Source organism: Bombina bombina, chromosome 3 (genome assembly GCF_027579735.1).
Source record: "Bombina bombina isolate aBomBom1 chromosome 3, aBomBom1.pri, whole genome shotgun sequence".
Lineage (NCBI taxonomy): Eukaryota > Metazoa > Chordata > Amphibia > Anura > Bombinatoridae > Bombina > Bombina bombina.
Window position 1 is genome coordinate 669,698,054 of NC_069501.1, and position 16,932 is coordinate 669,714,985.

General features: G+C 35.2%; 1 protein-coding gene across 1 annotated transcript in view; it reads right to left on the minus strand.

Annotated features, from left to right (window-relative positions):
* The window catches only part of LOC128653877 (NADPH--cytochrome P450 reductase), a 134,006-nt gene extending 119,051 nt beyond the window's left edge, over window positions 1-14,955 (minus strand). Inside the window, exon 1 of the mRNA XM_053707420.1 lies at window positions 14,726-14,955. The gene's annotated coding sequence lies outside the window, so the exon portion shown is untranslated. The remainder of the gene's footprint in view (window positions 1-14,725) is intronic.
* Between the last annotated feature and the right edge of the window lie 1,977 nt (window positions 14,956-16,932).

Below are 16,932 nucleotides of genomic sequence, written 5' to 3' on the forward strand. Positions count from 1 at the left end.
CCAAAATATAAATAAGGAAGAAAACCTCATGACAAAAACGTCTAATCAGCAAAAATAGCCAAATATTTCCCGATCACATCCTCCTTACCACAATGGTTATGCATTTTTCCCCCTTCTCATAAGTTTTTACATTAGAAATTATTTTGCTGAGTAACGCTTGATACACAGGACAAAGACATTCTAAATTTTGTTACGAAAACAGAAGTGCTATAACTTTATCATGAAAAGGACAACTTTCCAATTTACTTATATTATCAAATTTGCTTAATTGTCTTGGTATCCTTTGTTGCAACGCCCAGATAGGTAGGCTCAGGATCAGCAATGCACTACTGGGAGCTAGCTGAACACATCAGGTGAGCTATTGAGATATGTATATATATATATCTATCTAACAGCCACCAATCAGCAGCTATCTCCCAGTATTCCTTTTTCGTTTCTGAGCTACCTATGCATGCAACAAAAAGGATACTAAGAGAGCAAAGCAAATTAAATTAGATCCTATACGTAATTTGGATAGTCGCTTTAAAATAAATGCTCTATTTGAATCATTAAAGTTTATTGTGGACATTACTGTCCTTTTAACTACTCATTCCTAAGTGAAAACAGGCTTTAAAATAGCATGTCCCCAAACTTCCATGTTTGTCCACCACTCATAGTCTGGACTACTCTGCATATCAATACAATTTAATTGCAACTTGTTGCTCAGTTTTTAAAAAGGTGGAAAAGTCGGCCATAACATGTTAATTTAAAGTCATTATCATAGAGAACAGCATGGCTGTCTTTTTATTAGCAAGTAGTTTAAATCATTTCAGAAAGTCTTCATTTCAAGACTTCCTTAACAATTATTATTGTTATTTTTTTTACAGTTTGTCATGAGATGTCACCGACACAGAAGTTTTCTGGCTTCCTTATAGACTAAAACTGCAGGTGTCAATTAGCCTTTCTGAGATACATATCTGATAAATAAAAAAACATTTTTCAGCCCTTCTTTGTATTCTCAAATTTGTAAATTCCTTTATATTAATCATTATTGCTTCAGACATACAAAAAGAGAAAGTCTTTTCACAAGCATTCTGCATCTAAATCACTGGACTAAAAAACCCTGCAAAACTACATTCTATAAGATAGAAATTATATAAGCCCCCCCCCCCCCCCAATACAATAGGTGAGATTGTTACACAGAATTTCCCGAGAGCCCCAAATAAAGTAGCCGAGTGGGGCAGTGTAATATTCTCTAAAATGGTTTCATTTACTGCTAGCCAAAACACAAAATTAAAATGCAGAAATTTAACAAAATGCATTTAATGATAAATGTGTGCAATAAAAATGTAACAATTTTAACTTAATATTGGTTAAACATTTTAGCTGGGTGGTCAGTAAAATCAGCCAGGTAATGCACCTGCTAAAAAGGTCCCAGGGAGAACACTGCTACATAAGCTCAGTTGCACAGATCAGAGTTTAGTAAGTGAGTTGTATTCTGAAGATAACCTCAGTAATCCTTGAACTGCAAATGACAGACACACATACTCACTGGAAGCAGAACATAAAATAAGCCCAAGAACAACACACACCACAACAAGAAGAAAACAGTTGCTTGAATGTCAAAACAATATCAAATAAATTGCTTAGATTAAAAGGGATATGAAGCTAAAATGTTTTTTCTTTTCAGGATTCAGATAGAATATGCAATTTTAACAACTTTCTAATTTACTTCTATTATTATTTTTTTGTTCATTCTCTTATCTTTTCTTGAAAAGCATGGACGTACACTTAGGAGCAGGACCACTTCTGGAGTATTATATGGCAGTATTTCCTGACACATAGTGCTCCAGGTGCCTACCTAGGTATCTCTTCAAACAGAGAATATCATGGGAACAAAGCAAATTGAATAGATGTAAATTGGAAACTATTAAAATGGTAAGCTCTGTCTGAATCACAAATTATTTTTTGTTTCATATCCATTTGAAGGATTCATTTTAGTTTGCTAAATAACCCTTATCTTTAAAATAGTGAAAAATATGTTTAAAGGGACAGTATACACCAATCTTCATATAACTGCATGTAATAGACACTACTATAAAAAAAGAAAATGCAGATACTGATCTAAAAATCCACTGTTGATGAGGTTAGACTGGGACACCCATTGAAAGGCTGTGAGATCAGATCCTCCCCAATCCCCAGCACAAAGTTATTTAAAATAATAAAAACAATACATTGTAATATCGGATAGTCTTTTTGTAACAATGTCCCTACAACGGGGGGGGGGGGGGGGGGGGTAATTACACGCAATTAGCAAAACTTTACTAAAGACATCAATAAAAACCAGCACTTGCATGTAGCTTAGCACTTGTGCACAGTAATGAATATAATATAGGAACCAATATTTTGTTAATGAAGATTATTAAAGGGACACTGAATCCAAATTTTCTCTTTCGTGATATAGATAGAGCATGAAATTTTAAGCACCTTTCTAATTTACTCCTATTATCAAATTTTCTCCAGTCTCTTGGTATCTTTATTTGAAATGCAAGAATGTAAGTTTAGATGCCGGCCCATTTTTGGTGAACAACCTGGGTTGTCCTTGCTGATTGGTGGATACATTCATCCACCAATAAAAAAGTGCTGTCCAAAGTTCTTAATAAAAAAAAAAAAAAGCTTAGATGTCTTTTTCAAATAAAGATAGCAAGAGAACGAAGAAAAATTCATAATAGGAGTAAATTAGAAAGTTGCTTAAAATTGCATGCTCTGCATCACAAAAGAAAAAAGGCTCTGCATCAAAAAAGAAAAAATTTGGGTTTCAGTGTCCCTTTAAGGAAGCACATTACCTTCCCAGTATTCTAGCCACTCCGTTAGAGTCCACATAAATATAACAACAACAAAAAAGGGAAGAAGGTATCAATAAAAGAATGTTGCAGTTTGTGGTAAGAATTATAAATTTATTTAACAGCAAGAACCAGAGAAACTGATCCTCACTGAATGCCGCCTCTATCCTCATGGTGAACAATAAATGTTCAGATTGTTTGTGCCAAGAGGAATGACTAATGAAAGTTCAGCACACAGTATCTGGCAATTCTGTCTTTTGATTGGTCTTGGCTTATTAATTACAGTGCAAATTGAATAAAAGTCTCATTAATTATATAATATCTTAAACTAGTGCACAAACATTAATTACAATTCTCAGGGGTTAAGTGGTTGTTTTTTTTAAAACAAACTATTATTTGGTAAAAACCACACATACTGTGAATCTCTTGCATATCTTTAACCAGAATCCCTGGTCACGCCACAAAAATACAAAAATCCTTAGTACACAATGGATAAAGTAACAAAAAATAATTAAATCAAGTTAAACATTTTAAAAATGTAAATGTTTAGACTAAATGCCTTGCATGCTTATAGTATATGACGACATGATTGTTAATCTGGATGCACACCTCTCAATGTCATGCTATTTCTTCCAACCTGTCACAATGAAACTACTTCTTCCCTCACAGCACATGCAGCAACTGCTCTCACTCCTCACATAAATTCCAGTAATTCAAGCATACCCTTTACTTTCCATCCAACCATGCAGATAGTTTGTACCAGTGGGAGTTCTTAGCCACTAATCACTTCATGAGCACGCAGTTATATAACCCACAACTTTAAAAATGTACATGAAACAAAACAAACAATCTACCTGTAAATGTTTTAAATAAAAAAAACAAAAAACACACATTGTAATACAATGCACTATTTGTCTGCTTTTGCTGTAAACTACCATGTTTCTTCCAGAGCAGGAGGAGCATCCATGATATACAATTATGGTAAAACACAACAACAACAAAAACTGTCACTGCCACAGTGTACATAATTATTGCTTAGAGTCAAAGATCACAGCCTAAGCTGCTCACTTACATCTGGCTCTAATATTCAACCAAGAACATGAATTTCACAAGGCTTTTTAAATGGGTAAATCCCTGAACTGTTTTTCATTTGAAAAACTTTGATAAATTGTGCTAACCAAATGACAGTGTTAAATTATTGAATAATATTCTGCACAAGTACATTTTAAATGTCCCACTGTAAACATTGCATAATATTGAAGTTATAAAGTATACCTAAAAAAGGTGGTAGTTCAAATTATGTCTTTAACCCTTTCGTGACAGGGTTAAAGTGCCTACATCGGAACAACTGTTCCGATGTAGACAAATTGAAACTACGCGATCGTGCATACGATCGCGAGATTTCAATTATTGAATCGCATCTGGGGGGCGTCCCTACAATCCTAGGAACGCCCTCCAGACCGCGATTAAATCCCTGAAGCACAGAAGGCTTCAGGACAGCCGTTAGTTATGACGTTCCATTCCGTCATAACGGCTTTAAAGCCCAGTCTAATTATGACGGAATGGAACGGCATAACGGCTTTAAAAGGTTAAGGAAGTTTAATTACCATTTAACCATGAGGCTGCCAGTCACATGGTTAAACCCTACCACCAACAGGCACTCAGGCAGTAGCAAGAAGTGTTCTAAATGTCGATAACTGTTATAGTTTACAGTAAGCGACATTTCAATACTCCAATAGTAAAATACCAGTTTATCATGCTTGGACAGGAATTGTGACTCCTATAATTTTTTACAACTACTATGAATAAAGATTTGTTTTGTAATGTGTAACAGTAATTGGCTTCTAGGCAAACCAATTATCACCTGCTAAACCAGAATAACGCAATCACATTACTCACAACACAACTGGAGTGCGTTGACTTGGCCCTCCTAAAGCACTAGCAGTAATTATGTATAGGTAAAATTCCATTTGTGTAAATGTCTTAGGTGTGACTGTTCAAGAGTACCCAAATTAGACATTCATGGATCCTGTTGCCCTACCATAACAATAAAGAGGCTAGTCAATAAGAATTCTTGTTAAAATTCAATATGACAAATTAAGATTAGTAATTAATATGAAAACAGCATTTTAAAAGCTTGCTTGATTGTGTCTGTCTTTGTTAATGTAAGACATACATCAATGAAAGAATGGAGCAATGGAAATGGTTTTAAAACCTTAAAGGGACACTGAACCCACATTTTGTCTTTCGTGATTCAGATAGAACATGCAATTTTAAGCAACTTTCTAATTTACTCCTATTATCACATTTTCTTAATTCTCTTGGTATCTTTATTTGAAAAGCAAGAATGTAAGTTTAAATGCTGGCCCATTTTTGGTTTACAACCTGGGTTGTTCTTGATGACTGGTGGATAAATTCACCCACCAATAAACAAGTGCTGTCCAGTGTTCTAAACCAAAAATTGGCTGACAAGAGAACGAAGAAAAATTGATATTAGGAGTAAATTAGAAAGTTGCTTAAAATTGCATGCTCTATCTGAATAACTAAAGAAAAAATTTGGGTTCAGTGTCCCTTTAAGTGTTTATGTATGAACTCTCAAGTAATATGCTGATTTTATCTTCTGATACAACACTTAGAGCATATGTGGACATTCTTCATAACCAACTTCCAATCACAATAAGAAAAAAAAAAAAAAAAAAAAAAAAAAAAACACACCTTCAAACAATAAAACCATTACATTTACTTACCATGTTAACTGAACAGGCAACAATGTTAAAGTAAAATTTTACGCGGACATCATCCTGAAGAGTTACCAAACACAAAAAAATACTATGGATCAGCTGAATCTGAAATGTACACATAAGAGGTGGCTGCTTCTCTTATCCAGAGGTTGAAGGACAGTAAAAATAAAGAAATCAAGAACTAAAAACAAAAGCCGTTTTAAAAGAGTTTGCAATTACAAGATTTCTTTCTCAGTCTTGCAGTAAAATCACATACTTGGTGAGAATGTGTTACTGGAATAGAAAAGCTTTTCCAGTGTAATGGTATTCGCAGAACAAGTTTACTTAAAAGGGACAGCCAAGTCCCAAAAAAACTTTAATGATTTAAGTAGGGCATGCAATTTTAAACAACTTCCCAATTTACTTTTATCACTAATTTTGTTTTGTTCTCTTGGTATTCTTAGTTGAAAGCTAAACCTAGGAGGTTCATATGCTAATTTCTTAGACCTTGAAGACTGCCTCTAATCTGAATGCATTTTGACCACTAGAGGGCAGTAGTTCATGTGTTTCATTTTCATGCATTAACTATAAATGTTGTTTGTCATTCACTTTTTGTCAACTTGATAAAGGGACATAAGCCCCGAAACGTTGCTTGTTGTAATAAAAAGGTACCGTTATCTATCCTGAGTGCCACCTGTGAGTTGTATTTGATGTTTAAAGGGACATTAAACCCCCAAAAAATCTTTCATGATTCAGGTAGAGGATACAATTTTAAACAACATTCTAATTTACTTCTATTATCTAATTTGATTTATTCTTTAGATATCCGTTGTTGAAGAAATAGCAATGCACATGAGCCAATCACAGCAACCAATCAGCAGCTACTGAGCCCATCTAGATATGCTTTTCAGCAAAGGATACCAAGTGAATGAAGTAAATTTGAAATATGTTTAAAATTGAATTTTATTTCTAAATCATTAAAGAAAAAATTTGGGTTTCATGTCCCTTTAAGTTGGGACCCTGGGAAGGGGGGCCCTTCAGGTGTTGCATTTTTCTACTATACTAAATGGATTTGATATTGTGATGTGCTGATCTCATGTAAGAAAAATGTTGGGTTCATGCATATTTAAACATGATATGTATTCTAAAACAATAGACATAGTAAGCATTGGGCTTTTTATTTGTTACAAGCTGTTTGAAGTATTTAAACTTCATTAAAACTCCTTACAAGCTACCTTCGCCGTATGCAGAGATTCAGGTTTGAATAAAAGGACCGACTGATACTTTCACATAGTGAGTACAATCCATTATTTCTGAAGCATTGTTTCTATTGTGTTTCACTATTGTGATACTCCATTCTCGAGGAAAACTATTTCTGAAGGAAGAAAATGTTTAACCAATCAGGGGAGCCAGCGCCACAAACACAATCTACAACGCAATCCTGGGAGATATTGAGGCAGGCAGCCGCTACCTACAGGGAAGTTATATCTATTGGATTATATGTTTTCTGTTATCACAACACACTTGTTATTTCTGTTCCACATTGTAAATGTTATCTCTAAAACACACAAAAGAGAGGAGGAAACTCCCATAGTGCATTATAAAAGGAGTAATAGAAATGGAAACACTCACAAATCTAAAAACACAATGATGTGCTCATTCTGACTGTCTGGGAGAAGTAAATGGTGCAATGTAGATATCCTAAAAAAAATGTAGAAAGCACAAAAATCCTATAATCATATTGCAATATTATAGTACACATCTGGTCCCTAGGAATTTGAAAGAAAACTTAATCTAGCTGTTCAGAATGAGCAATAAACCACAATAAGCATGAAAACAAAGATTTATTGCAGGTCATAAGATATTTACATTTTATGGTTGACAAATCTGTTTAAAAATGTAGGAGCCAGACAATGGTATTTGTGTATAGATAAACGGAGAATAAGCCAAAAAGTTAAGAGTCAGGAATAAAATTCTAGGAGCCAGTGGCCCCTTGGTTTGTTGAACCCTATACATTTTTATTGAAATAAAGTGCATTTAGTGTTAAACTTTAAACCTAAGAAGCTTAATTGATCAAAGCATTCGAAATGTCATTCAAGAAGAAATGTGTCCTTGTCCTTCTAGTAGATACAGAAAGTACGATCTGCAGAACCTCTGTAAAAGTTAAAAACCAAACAAAAAAAAAAACATGATGCTCAAAAACAGTTGTACTCACAGTGTTTAATATTTATAGCTTGTATTTGGTTTTTGATAAAGACACAAACAAAAGACAAAACATAATTTCCGCAACAGACTGGTCTGAGGCAAAAGTGCACTGTAACATACTGTATGCAATCAAGGCAGAAATGTGTGTGATAGCATGAAAGTGATATTAACCCCTTAGTGACAAGACCATAAATTGATGATAAAGTGCCCGGTTTTTAAAAATTCGATTAAAAACAGGGACACTTTAATTCATCAAAATTTATATTTCACTAGTGTTGTTTAGATACTTACCTTTTAACCTTAACAGCCGCTGCATCGCTTCCTCAGCCTGTCGCAAAGCCTCTTCCTGGGTCTAAAATGAGGAATCCGGCTTCCTCCAATGGCGGCGTTGAATCAGATACTGATTCCCCGGGGGGAAGCCGTGACTGGAGTATGACCGATCCGTAATTTCTGACGTAGGAAGAGGCTTGCGACGACCGGGGGAAGCTGGAGCGGCTGTCAAGTTTAAAAAGGTAAGTATTTTCACAACACGAGTGAAATGTAAATTTTGATGAATTAAAGTGCCCCTGTTTTTAATTGAATTTTTAAAAAAACGGGCACTTTATCATCAAAATTTACATTCACTGTAAGCGGCTGTTTTTCTGCGGTGTTCGTATCTATTGCACATGCATTAAAATATAAACTCAAATTCTGCTTGATCTGATGCAACTATTTGCGATCGCGTTTGGCTATTGTGGACAATGAGCATGCGTAGTTGAAGTTGGGAGCGTGAATTGAGGATATTCAGACGCCACTGGGGGACCAATAAGAATAGTAAAGACGATATTCGTCATTTCTAAGTAATAAAAAAAAATTTGGGATCCAGGCGGAGAGACAGCAAAATAAATATTCAGTTGGAAAGTTACCTTTATAAGCTTATTGGATCAAATAAAAAATCATGTATTAAACTCTTAATTTTTATATGTAGTTTGCGTTGCGGCATAGAGGTGCTTCATATTTTACTTTCACTTTAAGATGTAATTTTCCTCTTACTCATTTACTGTACCCACACGTTATATATAGCGTTTTTCTCGCCATTAAATGGACTTACTAATGATACCATTATTTTCATCATATCTTATAATGTACTATAAAAAAAAATATTATAAGATGAAAAAAATAAAAAAATAAAAACCTTTTTCCATCTTTGACCCACAAAATCTGATACACATATACAACCACCAAAAAAACGCCCATGCTAAATAGTTTCTAAATTTTGTCCTGAGATTAGAAATGTTTACATGTTGTTTGCAAGTTATAGGGCAATACGTACAAGTAGCACTTTGCTCTTTCCGAACATTTAGCCATAGTTACATTGTAACACTGATATCTGTCAGGAATCCCTGAATAACCCTTCACGTGTGTGTGTGTGTGTGTGTATTGATCTAGGTATATTTCATGCCACCATTTCACTGCCAAATGCGATCAAATAAAAAAATCGTTCACTTTTTCACAAACTTTAGGTTTCTCACTGAAATGATTTACAAACAGCAGACATATGACTTTGGCGTTGCTTTTTGGTAATTAGAAGGCCGCTAAATGCCCCCCCCCCACCCAACCTCCCTGAGCCCCCCAAACGGCTAACCCTTCCCCCTCTACCCATTTTTCTGCAATCTTAGGTTCTGCAATCTTAGGTTTTTTTTTTTTTTTAAAAAAGTAGTGTAGTGTAGCTGCTCCCCCTCATTAGCAAACCCCCTCCCAGATCCCTTTCCAGGCATGGATCCCACATAGGATCCCTCTCTCCTCCTCACTCACTGCTGTGATGTAGCGTGGCTGTCCCACCCGATCCCGCCTCCTTTCACACCCCTTTCCCGCCCTCTTCCCGTGATAGCCCACCCACGTCCCTCCAAGTCCTCCCACGCCACCAACGATCGGCACCATCACTGGCCGATGCAGAGAGGGCCGCAGAGTGGCACTCTCTGCATCGGTTGCTTAGCAAAGGGTATTGGGCGATGCTTCCAGTGCTTGGAACCCCTGAGGACATACCAGGCATGTCCTTGGTCGTTAAACTTTTTTTGTAGGACTGGTACGTCCCCTTGGTCGTTAAGGGGTTAAAGTGCAAAAATAAAATGCTTTAACATGTGAAGTATTTTTTATTCCACTTTTGCATGTATATAACCATGTATAACCCCTTCAAAAGGATTAAGCACATAAAGGGACAGTCTACATGAAAAATGTTATTGTTTAAAAAGATAGATAATCCCTTTAACTCCATTTGCATAACCAATTTTGTTATACTAATACACTTTTTACCTCTGCAGACTGCCGCTTTTCTCAGTGCTTTTGACAGACTTGCATATTAGCCAATCAGTGCAGACTCATAAATTAACTCCATGGGAGGGAGCACAATGTTATCTATATGGCCCACATGAACAAGCGCTATCTAGCTATGAAAACCCTGTCAAGATTCACAGAGATAAGAGGCATCTTCAACAGCTTAGAAATTAGCATATATGCCTACCTAAGTTTAGCTTTTAACAAAGAATACCAAGTGAACAAAACAAATTTTATAAAAGTAAATTGAAAAGTTGTTTAAAATTGCATGCTCCATCTAAATCGTGAAAGTTTAATTTTGACTTAACTGTCACTGTAAGGTCAGCTCCAGAGCAGCAATACACTTCTGGAAGCTAGCTGAAAAGATCTGGTGAGCCAATGACAAGAGACAAATATGTGTAGCCACCAATCACCAGATAGATTCTAGTTGTGTAGTATATGTACATATTCTTTATAACAAAGCATACAACGATTAAGTAAATTTGCAAACAGAAGTGAATTTAACAGTGTCTTAAATTTACATACTCTAAGTGAATCATGCAAGTTTAAATTTATACTTTTCTTTCCCTTTAAAATTAAAAGCATTCCTTGCCATTTTTAATGCAAAGCTTTGCTCTTTAAGCACATTAGATGCAACACGAACCAAGCAATCCAACTTTATAGCAGTCATTGATTGGCGACAGGGGGCAAAGCTGTGTAGGGGAAAAAAAAAACTGTCTAAGGGCCCAAAGATCAAAAACTCTTCAGGAGAGAAATAATGCAAGTCTTAGTTTTGTTTTTTAGCATTATATTGTTACGTCTCTTCTTTCACCTTCCTGCTGGGACTTATTTGTCTACAAAGTTCAGATGAAAACAAATTAGTAAAAATTGAAATCATGAAGCTAGGCACCCCTTCCAGCCTGTGATCCCATTTAGGTAGCGGCTATGACTTCAAAACAGCCATACGGCTAGGATGTTCCATGCTGCCCTAATGGCGCTAAAGCCCAGAGCAGTTAGGATGGCATGGAACGTCCTAACAGCGGGAAGGGGTTAATATCCAGAAACCTGCATATCAATATAAACATCTCTAAAGCTAAAATGTGCATTTCGAAAACTGTTTAAGGGGTTTTGCAGTACTGCATGAGCCTACCTAGGTTTAGCTTTCAACAAAGACTACCAAGAGAACAAAGCAAATTTCATGATAAAAGTAAATTAGAAAGTCGTTTAATGACATGCCCTATCAGAATCCTGAAAGTTTAATTTGGACTTTACTATCCCTTTAAGGAGCATGCACTTTTTCAACCAGGCACAGTAGAAATAAACAGAATAGTAAAAAAATAAAAAATAGAAGTTAGATGCCAGAAGTAAAATCATACAAGTTGTGGTCCCCTCTCTCCGAGGTATTTATACATGTTAGCAAGAAAATGGAGACCACGTCACAATTTTAGAAGCCAGGTAAAAATATGTTGTATGCAGGTATATGTACAATAAAGTAAATATTAGTAGCCAGCAATAAAAAAAACTGGCTATCTGAACATAGTATTTGATAAGCACTGGTCTGCAGATGTAAAGTGATCCCAAAGACTGCATTCTGGATGTATTCCTATTTTACCACAACAGAAGATTTAGATCAGAATAGCTATAGTTGTTCCTCAGACATAACACAGTGTGATTTCAGGCTAGGCCTTAGGACTCCCCTAGTTATTAAAGTTTTAAGCGCTTCTTAAAGACTCTTCTGTTCAGGGATGCATACAATGTACGCTAGCATTTTCTTACCTCAGTTACTCTTCTCCTTTTTGTCACCCCCTTGAACCCCCTTAGCATGCAAGCCTACAAGCCCAGCTGTTTAGTTGATCACCTTCATGAGAGCTGATTTATAACAGTGCAACTCTTGGCAAGACCACCTACCCATTTGTATCCTATAAATGCTACCTTTGCAAATTACACCTGTTTATAGAGCTGCAGAATCTGTTGGTGCTCTACAAATAATACACACTATACAGTATTTAGATCTTTCTGAGGACAAGGAATCTGATTTCACATGACCTGCATCCAAACAATCTATTAGCAAGATTACAGACATACATTTAGGAACAATGATTGGTCTATAAAATCAAGATATATGAAAACATTTCATAAAATTGAATTTTGTAAGACGGTAGGTTAATGCACAGCCTAAAAGATGCCAATTTTACAGACACTTACTACACCAAACAGTACAAACCATAAGGAAAGCTGTGAATAAACCATTGCTTTTTACCCGATACTGGTTTATCTCTGCTAAGCTACCAGAAATAAAACTAAATGGCTCAACTCAACTGTTTCCTATAAGTGATCCACTTGAGGACTTGAAATCAAAGCCCTTCATTTCTATATAATTAAGAAACCTGAGCAATTTACTGGGAATCCATATACCAAGAAAACTTTTTTTTTTTTTTACTATATAAAGAGCAAGTAGCCTTTCATTGTTAACCTGTGTTACAGATATATACTATATTAGCTAGTCATGGCTAAACATAACGCACATTGTGATAATGATTTATTTCCATCATATAAGGATCACTATGTTAAATTATAGCCCAGTTGAAAGTAACTTTTCTAGCCAAATTCTCCACTGACATCTAGAGGAACTTTGTATATAAATTCTGTCATATGTGTTTAACCAGGACAGCAATCTACCTCAATGTCATAGAAAACCCCAGTAGCATTGAGCACAAGTGCAAAGTCCTGATGATACTAGATTGTGCAATTACAAGAAATTTATCTGACGAATCACCAGCCGCACGATTTGTCACTCAGTGCATGTGTCTTGTATACCTTTCTGTTATCAAAGGCAGTAAAAAGTATTCATAGATTAGGCTATAAAGACAGTCATATGTTTAAACCAACTGGCTTGCTAAAGACTTACTAGTGCCAGATTTTATCCCTGTAAAAAAAGCTTAAAAGGATATTAAACACATTTTTTTTCTCTCATGATTCAGATATAGCATGCAAATTTAAGCACATTTCTAATTTACTCCTATTATCTATTTTTAATGGTTCTCATTGTATCTTTATTTGAAAAAAGGATTGTAAGCTAAGGAGTCGGACCATTTTTGGTTCAGCACCCTGGGTAGCGCTTGCTGATTGGTGGCTAAATTTATCCACCAATCAGCAAGCGCTACCCTGGTGCTGTACCAAAAATGGGCCGGTAAATAGAGATACCAAGAGAAGAAGAAAAATTGTTCATACGAGTAAATTAGACAGATGCTTAAAGGGATACTGAGCCCAAATTTTTTCTTTTGTGGTTCAGATAGAGCATGCAATTTTAAGCAACTTTCTAATGTACGCCTATTGTAAATCTTACATTGTTCTCTTGGTATCTTTAATTGAAAAAGCAGGAATGTAAAGCTTAGGAGCCAGACCATCTTTGGTTCAGTACCAGGGTAACGCTTGCTGATTGGTGGCAAAATAGCGTTTGCATGCGATTTTAAATTCCGCCAGCAGAATTCTGTCCACCAGAGGCGAGCTGCAGCGGACCGCCGTAGCTTAATAATTCTATCCCTAAATATGAATTATATAGAACAAAAATCTACACAGGCATTTTACAGAATCTATATTTTGGTTTGGGAGTCAACCTTGAATGTTTCACATTCCAAAGAACAGGATTTTGGACAAAATTCAACATGAACTGAACCTATGAAAGTTAGTAGTCTATTGAATTTTGTTAGCAGGCACTGGGTCACACATAGTTTGATCTCGTTGGCATCAGGGAGATTTTTTGTGTAGCAGTAAAACAAAACAAAAAAAACTGTCATAATTGTCTGCAGCATATTGCAAACACAATTGACAGCAGAGGAATTAAAGGATATGGAGAATAATTATATATATATATATATATATATATATATATATATATATATATATACACACACACACACACACACACACACACACATATATACATACACATATATATATATACACACACACATATACGACGAACTATGTGCTGTCAATCGCAGGCAATGCAGACATGAAATATATCAAATATGGCTTCAGTAAACAGATATTTCCATCTTCTATGCCCCACAAATGTCGGGGTAATCTTATGTGACTGACAGCAAAGGTTATGGTCATCTCCCTTCGTTCACAAAAACTTAAATCTCTCCTTTTTCTATCCTATGTTAGTTAGTTTATGGAGATTATTCAGTAAGGCTAAAAGTAATATATTAGATTAGCTTGACACTACAGTTCCAAACACTCAAATTATAATAGAGAATAAAATCTGTGAGTGAATACAATGCTTTGATTTTGAAGGGTTTATTGACAAACATTTAGCAATAGTGTACACACACACATATGTGTGTATGTATATATATATATATATATATATATATATATATATATATATATATATATATATACACACACACACACACACGTTGTATAAGGTTGTAAGATTTCTCATACTGCGACACTACGTTAATTTTCAGTGTAGCTGAAAAAAAAGTTTGAAAGCTCTATGATACTGCAGTGCAGGGGCCTCTTCTGCACTGACATTCGGCGCTAGGACCCCACGGAAACCACCAGGGCAGTATATAGGGTAAAGGGTCGCCCTGACATGTAATTTGTAAAGTAGCAGATCACTACCGAGAGAAAAACAAGGTTAAAAAGAAGCGGAACAGACAGCCACATATATCTTACCGTTCTGTTCTCCCACAACAGCCACCACGGACCGATCGACAAAGAAAAAGGCAAACCCGGTAAGCAACCAGGGAACGTCAGCTGACTGAAAGCCAAAACCAAGTCTTTCAAATGCCAATAAAAGGGGGGCTGTAAGTGACAGCGCTCTAACGTAAAAAATCTATACGAAATACGTTTTACAATTGTAAACTACGATGCTACTATATGTTAATAATATTCTTTTTTTCTTTATTTCCTAGATTCAAAAAGAGCCGAGTGTCTTTTAAAGGTTCGTCAAGTAAAAGAATGATGTCTACCTAGATACCGTAAAAGTTGGTACAAACCAGTTCGAGCCACACCCACTTGCCCAGCCTGCTAGTAGGCGACAAATCGTACAATTGGGGGCGTGGTTTTGTAGTGACGTAGTGTAAGAGAAGTTGGGTAAAGGTTAATGTTGATGTGCTGTGATTGCATAGTGTGATGACATAGTTAGCAATATGTGTAGTTTAAATGGACATTAAAATATGCTAAGATTAACCAGAGAATAATATGCAGATGTACTTAATTATAGTTTAATGTTGAGAAAATAAGTTTAAAGTTTTAGTGTGGATAGAACAATCTTGGTGTTTAAGGTCCCTTTAATAAGTAGTAGTAGTTTTCTATTCGGGATCAGCAGTGCTCTGTTAGTTCTGAGCGGTATTTCTATTGTGTGCTTAACCCCTTTGCGGGATTAAACACACAGTAGTAAGATTGATAGTCTTAAAGTGAAAGTAAATCCTAGCGTTTTACGGCTATTGGTTGAGGTGAAAACGTCACCTCTTAGCCAAAAATTTTTTTAGCCATGCGCTGCTGTAGGAGCTAAGAGCGGTGATCGATTGAATCAAATGAAGGAGCTTTCTACATGAAGTATCTTATGCTTCAGGAATGAAAGTGCCCTTTATTTGTTTCAATAGTAAAATCCTAGCGTTTGTAAAACGTTAGGATTTACTTTCACTTTAAAATTATATGCACTAACGGATTGAAGCATGTAATTTTTTTACTATATTGGCCCTTTAATAAAAGTATGTTACCATTCTGAAAAAATGAGTTAATTATTATGTATGGGCAATTGTGCTGAAAGTGTAATTTGTTTGGTAGAACGAATAGTCCTGTGGACATTTGTTTTGGACAGTCGAATGCTGATAAGAATGAAAATCCATTAAAATTCGGTAATCAAATGTTATTTCCAGTTTTCAAATGTTCATAATTAGACTGAATATACACATTCAAAATTTTGAATGTAAAGTTCGATTTAACAAATACTATTCAGAAGTTCAATAGTTCATTTGGTAGGGAATTTAGTAAATTGATACATAATAGATACAAATATATAAGTTCAAATGTTTCTATTTAGAATATTGCATAATATGAAAATTTCATTTAAAGAAAGCATTAGAAATACTATTACAAATATATTGATTCAATTTTTTTTTTATTCAAATATTGCATATTTCGAATTGAATTATTAGAAACATTTGAATCAAATATTACATTTAAAGAAAACATTAGAAATACTATTACACTAAAAAGAATGCTAGAATGTTTTACACATTCAAAACAAACAAATGAATGTGTTAAAATTCATTCATTTTTCGAATGTTACAAAATATTTGCTCATCTCTATAAATTGCACAGGCCCTTAAGCGATTAATGTCATTTTCAAATCACAGAGCCTTCAACTGTCTACTTTTTTTTTATCAAATCAATCAATAGGCATCTGCAAATCTATTGAGGTTTGGGTTGCAGAACTTGACAATTAGTTATTTTTATTGGTTGACCAGTAAATTCCATACAAAAAACTCAGCGGCTCCTAGAACCATATACATGGGGATGGGGGTGGGGGTAGTCAAAAGTAGAAGGACTACTAATGATCACTTGTAAAGACCCACTAATTAAATAATCATTTATATGTGTATTGACATTGTGTACACTAATAAAAATATATTACACGCTTATCATGTAGTATAATAATAATAAATTGCTCCATAAATCAAATGCCTTAACTCTCTGGTCTTATGTAATAACTGCTTCTTTGTCTGAACAAGGAGTTAAGTATGCTGAAATACCATATAATAAAATCACTTATATAAGACCAGCAAGTTACTCGTCCCCTGTATTTGGTTTATGGGGCAAGTGTGTGTATGTGTGTGTATTTATGTGTTTGTGTTTTCAGAAAACCTCATTATAGT